Source organism: Scyliorhinus canicula, chromosome 9 (assembly GCF_902713615.1).
Source record: "Scyliorhinus canicula chromosome 9, sScyCan1.1, whole genome shotgun sequence".
In the NCBI taxonomy this organism is placed as follows: domain Eukaryota; kingdom Metazoa; phylum Chordata; class Chondrichthyes; order Carcharhiniformes; family Scyliorhinidae; genus Scyliorhinus; species Scyliorhinus canicula.
Genome location: NC_052154.1, coordinates 138907325 through 138927471, shown reverse-complemented (window position 1 = coordinate 138927471; position 20147 = coordinate 138907325). Strand labels below are relative to the sequence as shown.

The 20147-nt window shown below is 48.9% G+C and overlaps 1 protein-coding gene across 4 annotated transcripts in view; it reads left to right on the top strand.

The window, feature by feature from the left end:
• ppp1r32 (protein phosphatase 1, regulatory subunit 32) overlaps positions 1-18607 on the top strand; it is a 282513-nt gene extending 263906 nt beyond the window's left edge. For all 4 annotated transcript variants that reach the window (XM_038807694.1, XM_038807697.1, XM_038807698.1 and 1 more), the window contains exon 15: positions 18312-18607. The gene's annotated coding sequence lies outside the window, so the exon portion shown is untranslated. The remainder of the gene's footprint in view (positions 1-18311) is intronic.
• The last annotated feature ends 1540 nt before the right edge of the window (positions 18608-20147 follow it).

Sequence of the window (20147 nt, the reverse complement as noted above, 5' to 3'; positions counted from 1 at the left end):
CGGTTTCCCCCCACAAGTCCCAAAAGATGTGCTTGTTAGGTGAATTTGGCATTCTGAATTCTCCCTCAGTGTACCCAAACAGGCGCCGGAATGTGGTGACTAGGAGATTTTCACAATATCTTCAGCGCAGTGTTAATGTAAGCCTCCTTGTGACACTAATAAAGATTATTATTATTCTTAGTCACCCAGCCAGGCTGCCAACCCCGGTGGCATTGCTGACCGCCACTCCAATAGAAGTCATCAGTGGGCAATCAGAGAAGCGATCATTGAAGCTGTGCGGCATTGGAGGCATTACCTGGCCGGCTGGAGATTCACTCTCCTCACTGACCAACGGTCGGTAGCCTTCATTCAATAACACACAACGGGGCAAGATCAAAAACGATAAAATCTTGCGATGGAGGATCGAGCTCTCTACCTATAAGTACGAGATTTTGTATCGCCCCGGCAAACTCAACGAGCCCTCAGACGTCCTATCCCGAGGTACATGTGCCAGCGCACAAGTAGACCGACTCCGGGTCCTGCACGACAGCCTTTGTCATCCGGAGTCACACGATTGTATCACTTCATTAAGGCACAAAATCTGCTCTCCTCCATCGAGGAAGTACGGACAATCACCAGGGACTGCCAGGTCTGAGCTGAGTGCAAGCCGCACTTCTACCGGCCGGACCGTGCGTGCCTGGTGAAAGCCTCCCGCCCCTTTGAACGCCTCAGCGTGGATTTCAAAGGGCCCCTCCCCTCCACCGACCGAAACACGTATATTCTCAGTGTGGTCGATGAGTACTCCAGGTTCCCCTTCGCCATCCCATGCCCCGATATGACGTCTGCCATCGTCATCAAAGCCCTAAACACTAACTTCGCTCTGTTTGGTTTCCCCGCCTATATCCACAGTGACAGGAGATCCTCATTCATGAGCAATGAGCTGCATCAGTTCCTGCTCAGCAGGGGTATCGCCTCCAGCAGGACGACCAGCGATAACCCCTGGGGAAACGGGCAGGTACAGAGGGAGAACGGGACGGTATGGAGGGCCGTCCAGCTGGCCCTACGGTCCAGGAACCTCCCAGTCTCTCGCTGCCAGGAGTTCCTCCCTGATGCACTCCACTCCATTCGGTCACTGCTGTGCACCGCAACTAACAACACACCCCATGAACGTCTTTTAGCCTTTCCCAGGAACTCCACATCCGGGGTTTCATTCCCGACTTGGCTCGCAGCTCCAGGACCAGTCCTGCTCCGTCGGCACGTCCGACTCCACAAGGCGGACCCGTTGGTGGAAAGGGTGTAATTGCTCCACGCCAACCCCCATTATGCCTATGTGGTGTACCCCGACGGCCGCCAAGATACTGTCTCCCTCAGGGACCTAGCACCAGCAGGTTCCACACACGCCCACCTCTCCGACTCGGTGCCACCCTCCCCTCCCCTGGTGCTCCCAATCCCATCAGGACCATCCGTCCTTTCCCTGCCCGTGAATGAAGAGGCCAGCACCGATATCGCCGACATCGCTAACATCGCTCTCAGCGGAACATCAAGACAACCGACCGGTTAAATCTCTAACTGGCACCAGACTTCAAAAGACTTTTTAAAAATCAAATACTGTAAATATTAACTCATTGTTGTATATAGTTCTCCACCACCCCCGCCAGACTCAATTTTAACAGGGGGAGAATGTGGTAAACCACTGTTGCTCCTGTATTAGTTGATGTACGGTAGGACCTGTATTACAGGTTCGCTGGTAGCCCCTGCCTGCTGTATTAATATGCGTGCCCTCCAGCTAGCAGCCATTTCGCCAGCTGCTGTGGGAGGCCACACATCTTATAGCAATAAAGCCACAGTTGGATTCAACTATCGTCTTTGTCCAATTGATCGCGCCTCACATGTCAGTACCAAACTGTTCTTTTCCATCATACATTTTAACCAAAGCTGTTCATTGATCCATAACACGTGGCCTGGCACTTATAGAGGTTTGTGCACCAGAGGTACCAATTTTATGATACTGCATTTTCCATAAGTTCAGGACTGCAATTTCTTCTTCCTGATTTTCAACATAGATGAATGGTCAGTAAAATAGAGAGACAGAAAGTAAAATTGTCAAGTGTTGACATTATTCATTCTAACTAACTAATTCCTCCTTCTCCCATTGTTTTCCAAAGTAAGGATTTACTTGTCCCAGCTCCACCTTTAATATGGTTTGGCTGGTTAGGTCTGTATTGTACCAAGCAACCAGCTGAGAATGTTGCCCATCCCCTCTACACACTTACAAGAAATAGACAGTATTATGAAGTGTCACTGAGATCTATTAGGAATGGTGTAAACAGAAGCAGTCTCACTGCCATTCTAAGTTGCCATATTTGGTTAGATGGCAAGTTACTCTTTCCCACATAACATTTCTCAAAGTCACGGAATCATTACGACAACAACCCCTTACTAACCTCTGATTAATGTCACCTCTCCGATAATATTCCTTGAGCACTGATAAATTAATGTACATTAGTGTGCTTTCAGGCATCCTACTGGCTTACATTAATTCATTCCATCCCCAAGGATATTAGTTTGTAATCAGTATTATTGAGAGGTTGATGAGAAAACAGATGCTGCATCAACACTGTGTAAAGGATAGAAAATACTCAAAATAAACATTATGACCTTCCCAAGTGCTGGAGGTTTATACATCTGATTAGCCATGAAATGAAGTTCCACAAAAGAAAATGTATTTAAATTAATAGCTGCTTAATTATTCCTGGGAGGGTAGAGCAGAAATTTAATGGGCAATGCTGCTATTGTTTTTAAGGTTCAGATGTTGCAAAGACGTCCAAAGTCCAAAGGTGGATTGGCAATGCTAAATTGTCCTTCGTGACCAAAAAGGTTAGGAGGAGTTATTGGATTATGGGGATAGGATGGAAGTGAGGGCTTAATGTGGGTCAGTGCAGACTTGATGGGCCGAATACTGCACTGTATGTTCTATGTTCTATGTTTACAAGTGTGGCTCAGGTTGAACTCACTTGTCTCTCAACCTAGCAGCACAGCTATCCTGAGTATCGCTGTAATCTCCTTTCGAGACCTTCCTTATTGTATACGACACACACCCTGATTGTCACCTACTCAGTGAACTGATTTTAGATGTCCGACAGGTGAACACAGCTCCCCGGTTACATGCAACCGCTGGGCTGAGACCCATCTGGCAATCAGGAGGAGGGGGGGGGGGGGGGGGGGGGGGGGGGGGGGAGAGATATCAGAAGTGATGGGGGAAATTGAGTAGGTGACAATCAGGAAGTTTGAGGTAAACTACTAAGAAGGTCTCAAAAATGGTCATCAGGCAGCTGGATCCATCCCTTCCTCTGCATCAACAAAGAACAATACAGCACAGGAACAGGCACTTCAGCCCTCCCAGCCTGTGCCATCATTCTATCAATAAACTTATAAGGCAGGAACAGTCATGAGCCACTCTGATTACAGAGCTGTTACTCAAAGGTAGCTGCTGTAATCTGCGCCCACTGACAACCTTACTGGTTTACTTTCACTTCATAGAATCATAGAATCTGTACAGTGCAGAAGGAGGCCATTTGGCCCATCGAGTCTGTCCCGACCCTCTGAAAGAGCTCCCTTCCTAGGGACAGGCCTCACCCTATCCCAGTAACCCCACCTAACCTTTTGGACACCAAGCGGCAACTTAGCATGGCCAATCCACCCAACCTGCACATCTTTGGACTATGGGAGGAAACTGCAGCACCCGGTGGAAACCCACGCAGGCACGGGGAGATGTGCAAAGTCCACATGGATAGTCAGCCGAGGCCGGAATTGAACTCAGGACCCTGGCACTGTGAGGTAACAGTGCCAACCACTGTGGCACCATGCTGCCCCGAAGTGTGACTCAGTCACACCGTTATGCCATGTCAGTGTGCATATGTGAGGGACCTAGTCAAGGTCGACAGTGTGGGCACATCCTGACAGATGGGTGGCAAGAAGAAATGTGGTTGGGACAATCAGCATGATACCGTTCAGCATTCATTGCCAGAGTCTTGGCTGCTAACTACCTGACTATAGACTATCTATACCAGGCAATGGCAGCAAGATGATGCCATCTCCCTGGCTGTGTCTTCCGAATTCACTGCATGAAATCAGTGCTTTGTACAGTACATTGTGAATAGGCAAGCAGCAATTGCATTCTTTTCCTAGGAAATGGTGGGCCATCTGTTCTAGGGTTAGATAAAATTGGACAACATTTACTTTAAAAAAAAATCTTTTTATTGTCTTTTCTCATATTTATAAACAGTTGTTACTTATATACATTACATTTTTCTTGCCCGCGCAAATTTGCTTTATTTTACAGAGAGGTTTGTTTTGTCCTTCATTTGACTAACTGTACGTACATTTTGCTGCCCTATGATAGCCCCCCTTTCTCCTCCTCCCCCCCCCCGTTGATTTCAGCACCCTTCCTCTTCTCTTGTGGTTTACCCATTTTTCTCACCCCCCCCCCCCCCTCCCCCCCCCCGCGCAGTCCTTTGGTTCTTCATCTTTTTTTTTTTCCCTGGCTCAATTCTCGCTGTTGGCCTTGAACAGGTTTTGGAACAGGCCGACGAACTGCCCCCAAGTATCCAGGAAGCCTTCCTCGGACCCTCGGATGACGTACTTAATCTTCTCCAGGTGGAGAAATACCGAGAGGTCAGCGAGCTAGTCTGCAGCTGTGGGTGATGCTGCTGATCGCCAGCCGAGCAGGATTCACCGGCATACGATTAGGGAAGCAAAAGCAAGGGCATTGACCCCCTTCCCCATGTGTAGCTCTGGCTGCTCCGATACCCCGAAGATTGTCACTATTGTGCATGGCTTCACCCTCACCCCCACAACCTTGGACATTGCCTCGGAGAAGGCTGTCCAGAACCCAGCAAGCTTGGGGCAAGCCCAAAACATGTGGGTGTGGTTGGCTGGGCCCTTCTGGCACCGTTCACATTTGTCCTCCACCTCCGGGAAGAACCTACTCATTCGGGTTCTGGTCAGCTGCGCTCTGTGCACCACTTTGAGCTGCATTAGGCTTAGCCTTGCACAGGAGGTAGGAGCTCACCCTGCTCAGTGCTTTGCTCCAGAGTCCCCATCCTACCTCTGTCCCCAGTTCGTCCTCCCATTTCTGTCTGGTCCCGTCCAGTGGTGTTCAGGCTCTGTCCAGTAGCTGTCCGTATATTTTCCTACATGGCCCCTCCTTCTCGCTGCTTGTGCCTATCAGTTCCTTTAGTAGTGTGCTTTCTGGGGCCCCGGGGTACCCTACTGTCTCTTTGAGGAGGAAGTGCTTTATTTGGAGGTGTCTCAATTCCTGTCCTCTTGCTAGTTTCCACTTCCTCGTCATTTCGTCCAATGTCACCAGTCTGTGTCCTACATAGAAGCCTCCGTCCCACCTCCATCTTTTGAAGGTGGTACCTAGCATGGCTGGGGGGAATATGTGATTGCTGCAGATGGGGCCATAAGGGACATTTTGGTTATCCCAAAGTGCTGTCTCAACTGGGTCCACATTCTCAGTGTGGCTGCTACCACTGGGCTCGCTGTGTACCTTGTTGAGGAGGATGGGAGTGCTGCTGTGGCCAGGGCCCGGAGGGTTGTTCCTTTACAGGATGCCTCCTCCATTTGTACCCAATCTGTGTCGGGTTCTTGTACCCATCCCCTCACTTTTTTCTGCCGTTGCTGCCCAGTGGTAGTATTGTTGGACAACATTCACAGCTTTAACTCTCACCAGACAACTCAATAGCGTCTCCTCGAAGGCACAGAGACTTCACCATAGACAACCTCTCACATGGACCTTTCAGAAAGACCGTCTTTTATTCATGTCAGAGTCGGCCCTTCCATGTCGGGTTTGCCTCTTGTTGCTCGTTCTGGTGAGTGCGCTTTACACTCAATTGGCTCTGTTTTATTACTTAGCTCTAGAGTCGCCAGGTATCCTTATGATACCACCACGAGGTTCAAGTTCAAGTTCAGATCAATGACTCAATACACCAATTAGTAAGGTTCAAATCAAAACACGTTTATTAATACACAGTTAATCGCTACTCATGCATACAATACTAAAAGACTAGGCTATTCCTACCACTAACTGGCCAATACTTATCTGGATAAGGGAACCAGCTGGGTCAGGAAACAATGGCCTCTTGCTCGATCCTGAGTCTGCAGGCTTCCAGCTGGTATAGACTAAGGGGTCAGGAGCATCTATCTCATAGCGTGAGTTGACTGGACACTTACTTGATGGTGCAGCAGTTGGCCAGGCCTCTCCTCCTTATGGTCAAGTTCTTCGAGAGCTGCTAAGATGTTCTGCTGGGAGGGGCCGGCTAAGAGAGTGAACTGAACTTGGGACCTGTCTTTTATACGTCCCAGGGGCTTCGCGCCCTTTTGGGCGGACCCCGAGCTTACTTCCAATTGATTGGATCCCATACCAATCGATTGGTATGAAGTCCCAATACTGGGCTGTTTCTCGATCGCTGGGCGGTTCTCTCCTGGCTTGTTTGTCTCCTTTGTTTCAGACTCCCGTTGGCGCCGAGGAGTCTGACTTGCTATTGAGTGTCTTAAATTGTAGCTAATTGTTGTAGCTATTGTTCCCGGGGATCACTCTTAATATGCATGGCTGCTGGTTTCAGTGCTGTCTGCTTTCTTTGCAGGCAGAATACACAGGAACTCTGCAAAACTGCTTGTTTGGTAGACTGTCTATTTTCCCTGCTGTCTTTGTCTTTCTCCATTTTGTGTGGGGAAGTGGCCACTCAGGTGGCTACACTTTGACCAATCGCTATTTTCCGGAGTCGCCCGCATCAATTCCTATTATAGCTCTCGGCACTGATATTCAAAGATTGGGGAGGCATTTTTGCAGATTGCGTTTGCAGAGGTCGGGAATTCTCCTGTTTGTGTGCATTTGGCGCAGTAGTGAAAATCTGAGCCAAAGGTCAGGGCGTAAAAGATTAAAGATAATTTTGGATACTGTCAGCTATGGCCGTGATTCGCTGGTCTTGTTATGCTCTTGCTTAAGCGAAATGAGGCTGTTGAATAGCGGGAGAGCCGTAAATGAGAACCGCGCCAGGCTCCAAACAGTTTGTGATGCGACCGGGCTTGTTCCCAGCGATGAAATCGGGATCTCGCTGTAGGGTGTGGGAGAAATTATTATCACCACAAAAGCCCCATTTCCATACAATTAATGTGAGCCACCCATATCCAACGGCCTCCCGTCATTCATCACCCTCCCCAGCAAACTGGCCACACTGGCGTTGATTAGTACCCCTTTAGTAAAATGTGTACCTGGCGGAAGGGCTTAGGTGGTGAGCCGAGGAGGTAAGTACCATCTTTGTTCGCACCTTGATATCTGGATACTGTGCCTGAACACTGCGGGAGGCAACACCACTCACAAAACAGCCAACATCCAAACACTCAGAGGATGGGACACAGCTCCAAAGACATGTCCCTGGCCCAGAGGGTGGGTGAGTGCCACGGGGGGGGGGGGGGGGGGGAGGGATGTCGGGAAGGTGGGCCAGGGTTCAGAGGTCAGCCTGCATTGAGGAAGAAGGGGACAGAGGCATTATACTGGTTGTGCTCAAAGGTTTTTATTGTGTTTGACAATTCCCCACCCTCCCAGGGTGGCTTTTCCCTCCTCCACTCCCAGCCCCCTCACCCTCTACCTAACCCCCACACCCTCCCCCCCTACCCCGGTAACCTCAGTAATCTTTGATGTGCTTTGCACTCCTAGCACTACACTGCATCTAGGTGTGACCTAGCATGCACATCAGAGCTGTAGGCATCTCATGCTTACTACATCTCATGGCCTTTGATGCCCCTGGTGGGCAACCTCTCAAAGCTCTGAGGCTGGATGGTCTCGACTCACAGCCCTGCCACCAAGTGACATGTACTGGCTGTGAAATGGGGTCTCATCAGAGGGGTGGAACTCGAGGCAACCTGGTGGTCACCGGCGCCACTCCATGGGATGGATCCGGTTGGGGCCCAGTTCCCCCTACTCCCGTTCAGTGCCCAGAGGGCCCTGGGGCTCACCTTGGGATGGAGGGGCAGCTGTTCGAGCCCCGGCTGCCCCTGCATCATCTGGCTCTGCCAGCCTTGGCGGTTCCCCATGATCCGCACCATCCTGTCGACGCCCTCAGCAATGCTCCTCAATGACTGGGTCATGCCCTTCAGCACCTCGGCAATGCCCACCTGTGACTGGGACAAGCTCCACAGTGCCTCAGCCATTCCAATCTGAGAGCGGGACATGTCCCGCAGAACCTCATCAAGGTCAGCCTGTTGCTGGTTGACATCCCCCAGAGAGGCAGGCATTTTGTCTAGACTCTCAGCGGTGGCCGTCACTGACTGCGCATCATCTTGGACAGCTTCACGAACGGTGCTGACGTGTGCACCAGGCTCTCCACTGCGGTCTCCACTAGCAGTGTTGGCCTCGGTGTCCTGCATTGCCAGCGACATCTCCTGTGGCTGTAGCCTCTGGGATTCCTCCAAGCGGCTATGGATCTGCTGGAGTGTCACTGACATCTCCCTTTGAATGTCCCGGTCACACCCTATCGTCTCCGTCAGCTCCTGGATGACATCTTCTACAGCATCAGGCAGGGACCCAGCTGGGTCCTGGGATCAAGCAGACCTCCGACTGCTGTCTCGCCTGGGGGTTCCTACTTCTACCTGATGTACATCAGCAGCAGTGTGGTGCTCACCAGATTGTGCCCCAGAAGCCTGACCACTAACATTTCCCACCGAGGTGTGTGTACCTGCAGTGGTGGAGGGTGGGGATGACAGCTGTGACACCTCCGAGGTGGTCTCCTGGGAAGCTGGAGAGGGAGCTGTCCAGGATGGGCCAGCGCCGCCGTCTGGAGGAGCTGGATGGGGTTGGCTGAGCAAGTGCAGCTTAGTGCAGCTCGACATTTTTAGTGGAGAGTTGACGAGCATGGTTCCGACAATCAGCTGGGGAGCCTTCATTTGCGGTTAATTAGTGTTGAATACTTCACAAGGTTTGGGAGGCCAAAGGAGAAGAAGTTTTCATACTTCTCCCATGTGCATACAGTCGACTCACGGATTGATTTTTTGTCGTGGGTAAGTCGTTGCTGGTGGAGGTGGTGGACTCTGGATATTCGGCGATCATGGTCTCAGACCACTCACTGCATTGGGGAGACATATAAGTGGATCGGCGGGTTCAGCGCCCGCAGTGAAGATTGGATGTGGGCCTGCGAGTGGAGGAAGAGGATGTGAGCGGGTGAGGGTCGCCACCCGGGGGTACATGGAATTAAACAGCACAGGTGAGGTCTCAGCTGCCACGTTGTGGGAGGCACTCAAGGCAGTGATTTCGGGGAGTTCATATCGATCTGGCTGCACAGGGAGAAGAGGAGCGAGCAGAGATGGCAAGGTTTTTGCAGGAGGAGAGCAGGTATTCGAGGCCCCGGAGAGGGTATTGTTGAAGGAGAGGCCGAAGCTCCAGATGGAGTTTGGGCTGGTGTCCACAGGGAGGCAGTGGGGCAGTTGCGGAGGGCCACGGGAGTGTATATGAGTACGGGGAGAAGGCTAGTAGGATTCTGGCCCACCTTCTCAGGAAGCAAGAGGCGTTGTGGGTGATTGGCAGGGTGAAGGATGGCAATGGTGGAGGGGTATTAGACCTGCTGGGGGTGAATGGGGCATTTGAGAAGTTCGACAGGAGGCTTTATTGGGGGGTGGGGGGGGGGGGAAGGGCGAGGGTGAGCTGCAGGCTGTGTTATGGGAGGAAGCTTTGAGGAGGGTGAATGCGTCCTCTTCGTGTGCCAGGCTGAGTCTCATTCAATTTAAGGGAGTCCATAGGGCGCATATGACGGTGGCCAGAATGATTAGGTTTTTAAGGGGGTGGAGGATAGGTGGGGGTGGTGTGTGGGAGGCTCACGAATCATGGTCACATGTTTTGGAGGGATTTGCCGGGGGTTCGCTGACGTGATGTCGGAGGTACTGAGGGTGAAGGTGGTTCCGAGTCCAGAATTGGCATTGTTTGAAGTGTTGGAGGACCTGGGGCGAGAGTAGACGATGTTCTGCCATTTGTCTCTCTGGTAGCCCAGAGGTGGATCCTGTTGTGGTGGAGGGACTCAGAGCCACCAAAACTGGGGTGTGTGGGTGCGCGACCTCACGGATTTCCTTCAGCTGCAGAAAATCAAGTTCACCTTAAGCGGGGTCGATGGAAGGGTTCGCCCAAAAATGAAAACTGTTCATTGACTTCTTCCAGGACAGTAAGTCAGCAGGGGGTGTGGGCGGGGGGGGGGGGAGTTTGGGGTTAACAAGAAAAGGTGGAGGCAGAGAGGGTGGGAGGGGTATGGTAGGGAGAGCGGGCTGTGTTTGTTGGTTACTTATTTAGATATGATGCGATTGCCTGTTTGTTATCTTTTTATGTTTTTTGATCTTGGTTATGGTTGTGTCTGATGTTTATAAATGCCTCAATAAAAATATTTATTAAAAAAAAACTAAGATTTTTGCAAAAGCATGCAGGAGCAAGAGATTGCTTCTATCTGTAATTATTATAATAAACACACAGATAGGCTGGAACTTTACTGTTGTCCACAGACAGGATGGAAAGTGGATGGGGAGAGGGGGCGGGGGCGGTGCATAAAATTGGACATCATGCCAGCAGCACCATTCCATGTACCTGCACACCTTCATCCTCCCTGGCTGCAAAGTTACCAGTGGCAGAGGAGGCATTGGATGGTTGTTTGCTTGTCAGCAAATTGAAGCTTTTACATGGCTCCTCCAGCCGTTGCTGAAATTTTACCCACGGTGGGGGCAGCTGACACCAAGAGTCTAAAGTGCCTTGTAAAATCCTGGAAGATTGTATTTTTCTTCTCATCGGTTGCAAGCCCATTGGTGGTTGATCAGGCCTATCCGTGACTGGCAGAATCTCCCACAGCGGGTGCAAGTGAAGGTGCAGTCATTGCTGGCTCTTTGCTCAGTCTCCAAGATGTCTGTGCCACTTCCAATGTTGCAACTCTAGGGACCATGATCTGTGGCCTTTGCTTCCCATTGGCGATGGTTGATGTGCCACACGGAGAATGACTTCTTCAGGGAGTCCTTGTAATATTTGGCTGGGGCCTATATTTTAATTTCCTAGAGCCAGCTCTCCATCCAACACAATCTTTGGCAGGCAACTGTTGCCCATCCGGGCAATATGACCTGTCCAACACAGTTGGCTTTGCAGGAGGATGGCCTCAATGCCAGAGATGTCAGCTGGTTCAAGGGCTTCAATATTTGTGATGAGGTCCTATCAGCAGATCTTAATGATGCTGTGGAGGCAGCATTGATGGAAGTGCTGCAGAAGGCATACATGATGGTGGTACAGGACCCACAACTCGGTGCCATACAGAAGAGTGGTGAAGATTATGGCTTTTTACACTTTGAGATGGTCTGTGCCCAGAGGCTGTGGCTGTGCCACACTCATTAATAAGGGGGTAAAAACTAGGAGAAATAGGCCGCACTGCTCTTGCCCTTTGTGGTGAATGTAACTTGGTAATTCACACTGTATCTTTGAAAGCGCAGTAGCGTTATCCGACCACTAGGGGGAGTAGCTATGGGAATGCTCAGGAGTTTGTACAGGGCTCCACCCTTGGCTCCGCCCACGACTCCTCCCCCTTGTGCTGCTGTATAAATACCCTTGCCCAGAGTCAGCCTGCAGTTCACCGAGAGTTCATCAACGGGAAACAGGCTGGCTCTGTAGTAAGTAGATTAAAACCACTGTTCATATCTGAAAGCACGTGTCTGGTGAATTGATGGTTCCATCACCCTTATTGGACTAATGTGGCCCCAATTTCCCACCACAGCAGTTTGCTTTGTATTTATGTGCAAAAAGGCAAATCGCGGCAGATTCTGGAAATCTGAAATATACAGCTGGATTCTCCGGTTCCCGAACAGTGGGCGACAATCTCTTGTCGGCGACACCAAAATCGTGTTCAGTGATCGGCTGGAGAATCCCCGTTTGCGCTGAAATGGGAGCGGCGGCCCTTTTGCAATGTTCCACCCGTTCAAAAATGGCATACTTGAAGAATACACTGCAGGCCGTCGGGACGGCCTCGGGGTGTCACCTGAGGCCCTCCCCCAATGCTCCGTTCCCGATGGGCCAAGTTCCCAACGAGACCACACATGGCCGACACAGCTTTCCGCGCCAATCTTTCTGCCGTAAAATGCCACTGTTCCCACCCCAGTGCAGCACTTGGTCTTCAAATCGGAGAATCCAGCCCCATATGTTTATTGCCGGCATGCTGTTCGCTGGTGGAGGGATTCTCTACTCCCGTTGCTTGTCAATGGGGTTTCCCATTGAAGCCAACCCACGTCATCGGGAAACACGCGGGCAGGCCTGTGCTGCCTGCAGGAAAAGAGAATCCCAACAGCCAGGGAGTTCTCCGACCATAATTAAAAATGCTGGAAATATTCAGTCGATCTGGCAGCATCTATGGAGGGAGAAACAGAGTTAATGATCCAGATTGTGACCTTTCTTTTGAACTGGAAAATTTTAAAAGTGTAACAAATCTTAAGCAAGTACAGAGGCAAGGAAAAGGGGGAGGATGTAACAGAAGGGGAGGTCTGTGATAGGGAGGAAGGAGGAGTGATTTAAATGACAAAAGGGCTGACAGTTCAAGGCAAAAGGGGGTCTGGATTAGTGAAGCAACACAAAATGCATCTAGCCAAGCTAGAAATGGCATTAACAGAATCATCAGCAGCAACTGCCGTCCAAAGGAAAATGTGAGGAATGGTTCTAATCTGAAATTGGTGAACTTGATATGAGACTGGAAGGCGGTAAAGTGCCTCATTGAAAGATATGTCCCTTTCAGCTTCTGTTGTGGTTGACTGGAACAGTGTGGTGATGTGTTGGGTATATTGGGTATGCGAGGACTGCGTTTACCTAGCAGTGAGAGAGACAGGCTTCCAACTCTTGGAGAAATGCAACTTTATTTTATTGAACTACCAACTGTTAAACATACTTAGACTGTGGGTTGACACTATGCTGAGTTGACTGGAGACCTGAAGCTAACCTGACCAGACTATCTTACTACCACATGGTGTATGTTCGTAGTTGTTGCTCACGGGCTTCTGGCTGTCTTAGAGGCTGGATCCCAAGAGAGCGGGAAAACTAGTGCCCTCTGGCTTTTTAGTGGCCATGTCCTGTCTGGTGATTGGCTGCTGTGTTCTGTGTGTTCATTGGTCATCCTGTGTGTCAATCAATGTCTGTCTCTGCACCATCATATACTTGTGTGTATATTATGACATGTGGGAGACCAAGGGAGGAGAGGTTAAAGTGGACAGAGGGCAAAGTGTTAAAGTGGCAAATGAATTAAGATTCAAAGCAAAGTGATCACCCAATCTGTGTTTGTTACATCCGATAAAGAGAAAGCCACACCGTGAGTAGAGATTACAATATACCTATTGTTTTCATGTTCCTGCCTGAGGCATTCCACGCCACCGGTCCACTCCCCCCTAGCGCTCCATAAACCCCCTCAGCTCCTTCGTCACCGCCGACACTCTCCCTGACCTCGGGCTCGACCGGCCCAACCCCGGATTAATGACCGTGTTAAAGTCCCCACCCATGATCAACCCGGTGCGACTCCAGGTCTGGGATCCTCCCCAATACTCGCCCCATAAAGTCCACATCATCCCAATTTTGGGCGTGAACATTTACTAGGACCACGGCAGCATTTCCTCCCATTTCCCACTAACTATCACGAACCTTTCCCCTGAATCTGCTATTATATTCCCCACCTCAAACGCTACATGTTTATTGACCAGCACCGCCACCCTACACGTTTTCATATCTAACCCCGAATGGAAAACTTGCCCTACCCACCCTTTCCTTAGCCTTCTCTGGTCCCCAGTCTTCAAATGTGTCTCTTGTAAAAAGGCCACGTCCGCCTTCAAACTCCTCAGATGCACAAAAACATGCGACCGTTTCACTATGATTCAGTTTTTTTTTCACTGATCCATTCAGCCACCTCACGTTCCATGTGACCAGCCTGGTCGGAGGGCTCATCAACCATACACCTTCATAGGTCAGCCCTCTGCCTGTGCCACGCGACCCCCCAGGTCCACCCCTAGATGTCCACCATCACCATTCCCACCCGTATAACGCCACAACAACAAAAGCTTTGTCAGCAGCCCCCCCTTCCCTTCCCCTAAACTAAACAACAACCCCATCCCCCTCTACTTCGCTAACCACCTGCATATCCTCACTGCGCTCCCGTTAACTAGCCCACCCAACTAGCCTGGCAGTATCCGCCGAAGGCACCTGAACCTCCGGCCCACCACTGATTCCCCACCCCCCCGCTCGCACACCTCACAGCCAACAATGCAACAAGAGGAAACCAAAAGAAAGAGAAAAGAAAAACAGAAGTCTAAAAGATGCTCTGTTCCTACACATCTTTATATGCCCGTATCGATATAAACTCTCCCCTGACCACTGCCGTAAGTGCCTCCCATAGTGTGGTGGCTGAAATGTCCCCCCATGACATTCAGCTCCACATACCCCCGAATGGCAGCCCTCACCCGCTCACACACTTCCTCATCAGCTAACAACCCCACATCTAACCTCTACTGTGAGCGCTGCCCCCCACCTTTTCCACATGCAAGTCCACCCAATGCGGCGCGTGGTCTGAAACAGAATCGGCGGATACTCCGAGTCAACCACCCCAGGCAGGAGAGTCTTATCCATCACAAAGCAATCGATCCGCGAGTACACCCTGTGTACATGGGATAAGTATGAAAATTCCTTCACCTCCAAACCTCCATGGGTCCAATTCCCCCCATGCGCTCCATGAACCCCTTCAACTCCACCCTCCAAACAGGGAAAAGGTCTGAAAAATAAACAGCTTCGAGTGGGAGCTGCCAAATGTGTGACCGCTCACACCATGGTCGTTACCGAATTCACAAAAATTTAAGATTTGATGGAGTTTACATTGGACATTCCCAAAAATCGCTGTAGGGATTGGGATGCACAGTTAACCTCTGTCCATTGATTCTGATGCAGGAAGCACACCAACTGCATGCTGTTTTTTACTCTGCATGATTACAGTGTGCAATCAATGCTGAGAACATTCTCAAGGCAAAAGTCTGGAATAAGTGAAACACAAGATGGATCTAGACAGGCTAGAAATGGCATTAACAGAATCATCAATAATGCATGCCTCTGGAGAGGGCGTAAGTCCATAGAATCATGGAATCCCAGTGCAGAAGGAGGCTATTCAGTCCATGGAGTTTGCACCAACCCTCTGAAAGCACAGTCCACCTAGGCCCCATAATCCCAACCAGGGACAATTTAGCATAACCAATCCACCTAGCCTGAACATATTTGGACTGCAAGGTTAGAACCATTTAAAGCTAGCCTGTGTTGCTTAAAGTTTGTGTAAGAGAATGTGAGAAGTGCAGCAGCGGAGAGAGCATGCTCCAAGCTTCTCTGACAAAACAGTGAATGCACTGTTCCTAATTGGTAATTGGTAATTGGTTGCCCGCCAATTGGTAGCCCCCGATCATGGGCCTGGTCATCATGAATGCACCCCCCCCCCCCCCCCCCCCCCTCCTCCTAAAGCCAATATATAGATTTGGCTATTTAGTTATATTAGGAGGGATAGCAGGACCCCAGCATAGGCCACACAGCTCCTGCTGCTGATATGGGGCCTGCACATCAGTCCGCGCATACGCGAGGCAGCTGCTTGCGCGCCGGGCCCGTGCAACATGGCGGAGACACACAGCGGACCTGATCAGAAGAAGATAGGCCCCCCCGGATCACACGCGCCCGCCAATTGGTAGCCCCCGATCATGGGCCTGGTCATCATGGATGCACCCCCCCCCTCCCCCCCCCCCCCCCCCCCTCCTCCCCCCCCCCCCCCCCCTCCTCCTAAAGCCAATATATAGATTTGGCTATTTAGTTATATTAGGAAATATGTCAAGAACTTAGAGGGTGCAGAGGAGATTTGTCATAATCTATGGATATGGGACTTATGTCGAAAGATTAGAGAAACTGGACAAATTGTTATGATCTTGTATGCACTGCCTGAAAGAGCGGTTGAAACAATTTCGCAAATTACAATCAAATGGAAAGTGGAAAAATATAATTGAGGTGGAAAAAGTTTCAAGGCTACAGGGAAAGAATGAGGGAATGGGGCGAATTAAATAGTTCTTTTTAAGAGCCAGCAAAAGCACGTGGGCCGAATACCTCAGGCTGTGCAGTATCACTACCATGAGATCATTCTGATCACGAATAAAGAGATTAGACCGGAACGCCAGCACTTGACAGCTCTTTCAGCGCCTGACACAATCTTATACAGCTGAGGGATCCAAGAGGCTGGAAATTATTGTTGGTGAGAATAATAAGTGGAAGCTTAATGTTTTACAATTGCATTTCAACTGAAATCAGCCAAACTAACACAAAGGATCATGGGATTTTAAACCAACATTATGTCAAGCAAGAGTGAGTTTCTGCAATCATTATGCAGGTTTCAAAAATACTGGACTGAGCACTGCCGCTGCCTATGAAATTGGCCAGGCCCCCATATCAGATTAGCATGGACAATAGGTTTCTGCTGATTGTGGCTATTTGAGGAGGCTATTCAAAGTGAACTCATTTTTTTAGGCAACCAATGTACAAGTAGGGCATGTTTTAAAAGTTAGTACATATTAAAAAAATATTAATTTACTAAAAATAACTAATCAGTGTGAACAGTGAAACCTGTAATTGATTCAGTATGTTTTTTTAAAGTCATTTTCAGTTATTTAAAATCAGGTGGAGCATTGGACACTTCTTACAATTGGCTGGTGGGATTCTTCAGTCTGCCAGCAACATTTTCCAGCTCATCCGCACCTGCAGCAGGATTCTCTGTTCCCCCGGCCGGCCATAGGGTTACCCATTGTGGCAGCCCCGTGCTGTCGGGAAATCCATGGACGTGGGTGGAGCTGCTGGCGGAACGGGTTATCCTGCTGATGGAGAATTCCACTGGCTGTCTTTCTGAGCCTGAACTTGTATCTTTCTCGAATTTCTCTCCTGTCTTCCCTCATGGTTTCACTGAGCTTACCATGTCCATGAAAGGCACTTCCTATTCCCTCATGTCCACTAAACCACCTGACTTCCTTCCTGGTTTCCATACTGGTTTATATTGTTACCTGTAGGACTTTAACCTGGTGTAAGACCTCTTACTGTGCATATCTTTGGACTGTGGGAGGAAACCAGAGCACCTAGAGGAAACCCACACAGGCACAGGGAGAATGTACAAACCTCAAACAGTTAGTCAGCCAAGGCCAGAATCGAATCCAGGTCCAGGTGCCGTGAGGCAGCACTGCTAACCATTGAGCCACTGTGCCGCCCTAACCACCAATTCCATCCCTCCCCCTGAAAACTCTCCGAGGCTGAACCAGATCATTTGCAACCTTGCTGTCAAATATAACTCCAAGATGAACTTCAGACTGTATATCTACACCATAACTAAGGCCACTTACTTTCCACCTCCATAACTTCAACCCTGCTCTGTGCTTGCCTCAGCCCATCTGCTGATTAAATGCCTTGTCTTTGCTACCTCTCAACTTCACTATTCCAACTTCAGCTGGCCTCCCACATTCTACCCTTCATAAAATTGATGATATCCAAAACTCTGCTGCCTGTGTCCTTACTTGCTCTAAATCCCATTCATACTGATCACTCCTGGACTTTCTGACCTGCATTGGCTCCTGAATAGGCAATGCACCAACTTTAAAATGTTCATCCTTTTCTCAAATCCTTCATGGGCTCACCCCTTATTATCTTTGTTTTCAGTTGGGTAAAGTGGGGGAAGGGTGATGGGGAATGGTTATTGGGGTTTTGTTTATGTAAGCCATGTTGGCTGGGTTTTGTTGTTGTTTGTGTGTGGTTGCTTATTCTGTTAATATTTATAATATAAATGCTCAATAAAGTATTTTTCAAAAAAAAATTATCTTTGTTCTCTCCTCTAGTCCGCAACGCTTTGAGATATCTGCACTCCTCTAAATCTGACATCTTGAGCATCCCTGATTTTAATGGCTTCACCATTGATGGTCGTGTCTTCACCTGTCAAGGCCCTAGACTCTGCAATTCCCTCCACTTTTGCTTTCCTCCTTTAAGAAGTTCTTTGATCATTAAAGCTGCTTTGTAAATGGATGTTATTGTTGTTTAGATGCAGCAGGGCAGCAGACTTAAGGTTTAGAAGCACGACTGCGAAGTATTCCTTTATCTGGTATGTGATATCAACTTCAACAGGTTGCCAAAAAGAACGATAGAATCAAGAACACTGGGTTCATTAAAGAAACAGCTAAAACACTGAAATGGAAAGATGATAAGATCAGCAATCACAATACTCTTTTTGTCTTCACAGGTAGTGGTGGTTTTCTTCAGTGACCTTTTCTTCAGAAGAAGCTGAAAGAAAATAATCAAACCTGAAATCAAGTTCACATTAATAACATGTTAATTTGCCATTTATAATTGTTCTTCGCACACACATCCCTTTACTATTCAGAAACAAGAGTATCCCAAGAAGACCATTTTGAATTATTTTATTTCTCTATATTTAGCTAAATGTTGTTGATCCTGTTGAATAGTGGTTGTTAAGGAATGTGGTTAACCATTAATGATATGATCTAACTTTCATTCCAATTTAAATGTGCCACCAATTCTACTGCATTAAAATAAATCAATGGAAAACAGCTGACTTCATACTGATCTAACAAATGTACAGCTTCAGCAGACATAGAAAAACAAGCTTCTCGTATTACAACATCCACTAACAAAGTTCCATAAGATAATGTTGTAGACGTTGTTCAGATGTCTGCTCTTGCTTGTGGAGGCCTCCATGGGGAGATGTGAAAATCTGACTTTTCTCAAAGGCACTTTTCATCTTGTTACTGTATCTGCCTTCCATCAGTCCCTGTTGGATTAGATTTGGATTTTGTTTATTGTCACGTGCACCAAGGTAACAGTGAAAAGTATTTTTCTGCGAGCAGCTCAACTGATCATTAAGTACATGAAAAGAAAAGGAAATAAAAGAAAATACATAATAGGCAACACAATGTAACTACATAACACCGGCATCGTGTGAAGCATACAGGGGTGTAGTGTTAATGAGGTCAGTCCATAAGAGGGCCGTTTAGGAGTCTGATAACAGCGGGGAAGAAGCTGTTTTTGAGTGTGTTCATGCATGTTCTCATAATTTTGCATCTCCTGCCCGATGGAAGAAGTTGGAAAGCCAACAGCAAAACACATAATAATAAGAATCTTTATTGTCACAAATAGGCTTACATTAACACTGCAATAAAGTTACTGTGAAAAGCCCCTTGACACCACATTCTGGCGCCTGTTTGGGTACACCGAGGGAGAATTCAGAATGTCCAATTCACCTGACAAACACATCTTTTGGGACCTGTGGGAGGAAACCGGGGCACCCGGAGGAAATTCACGCAGACACAGGGAGAACGTGCAGACGCCTCACAGACAGTGACCCAAGCTGGGAACCGACCTGGGACCCTGGCGCTGTGAAGCAATAGTGCTAACCACTGTGGCCAGCATGTCCTCGCCTCACCTCTGATTGTCCTTTATAAGAAGCACGAGTAGTCCAGTTCCAGGATGCCATCTAGAGTGGGGAAATAGACTTTCAGGTCATAATATGTGTGACTGTTGAAGCATACTAGTCACCTGGTGCACACTATCAATAGGTAAAGAAAAGTCGCCATAGTTCCAGATGACCATAGGCTGCTGTCCTCAATGAAGGGGAGAGCTGACTGGTGGTGATTTAGTCTGATGATCACCACGCCTCATGCAAGGTTAAGAAGGTGGGGGCCTTCATGATACTTTCTGCCGGTACAGGAATTGAATCCACGCTGCTGGCCTCGCCTCTCCATCACAAACCAGCTGCTCAGCCAACTGAGCTAAACCAGCCCCCACACTGTCAGTATAACAGTACCAAAAGAGGTACTGATTCCATCCCTGGGTGTGTGGCAAATATCCCAGTTTTCAGGCCATGCGACTGTTCACCGCTGCAGCCTTTGCTGACTACAGCAGCTTTTCTCTCACCAGCCTGGTGATCTGAGCAGGCCAGCTGTTCCAGCTGTCAGCTGAGGTGCTTATTAAAAATAGACTAACATTTATACCGGGCCTTTCATGACCTCAGGGTGTCGCAAATTAGTTTACAATCAATTAAGTACTTTGAAAGGCAATC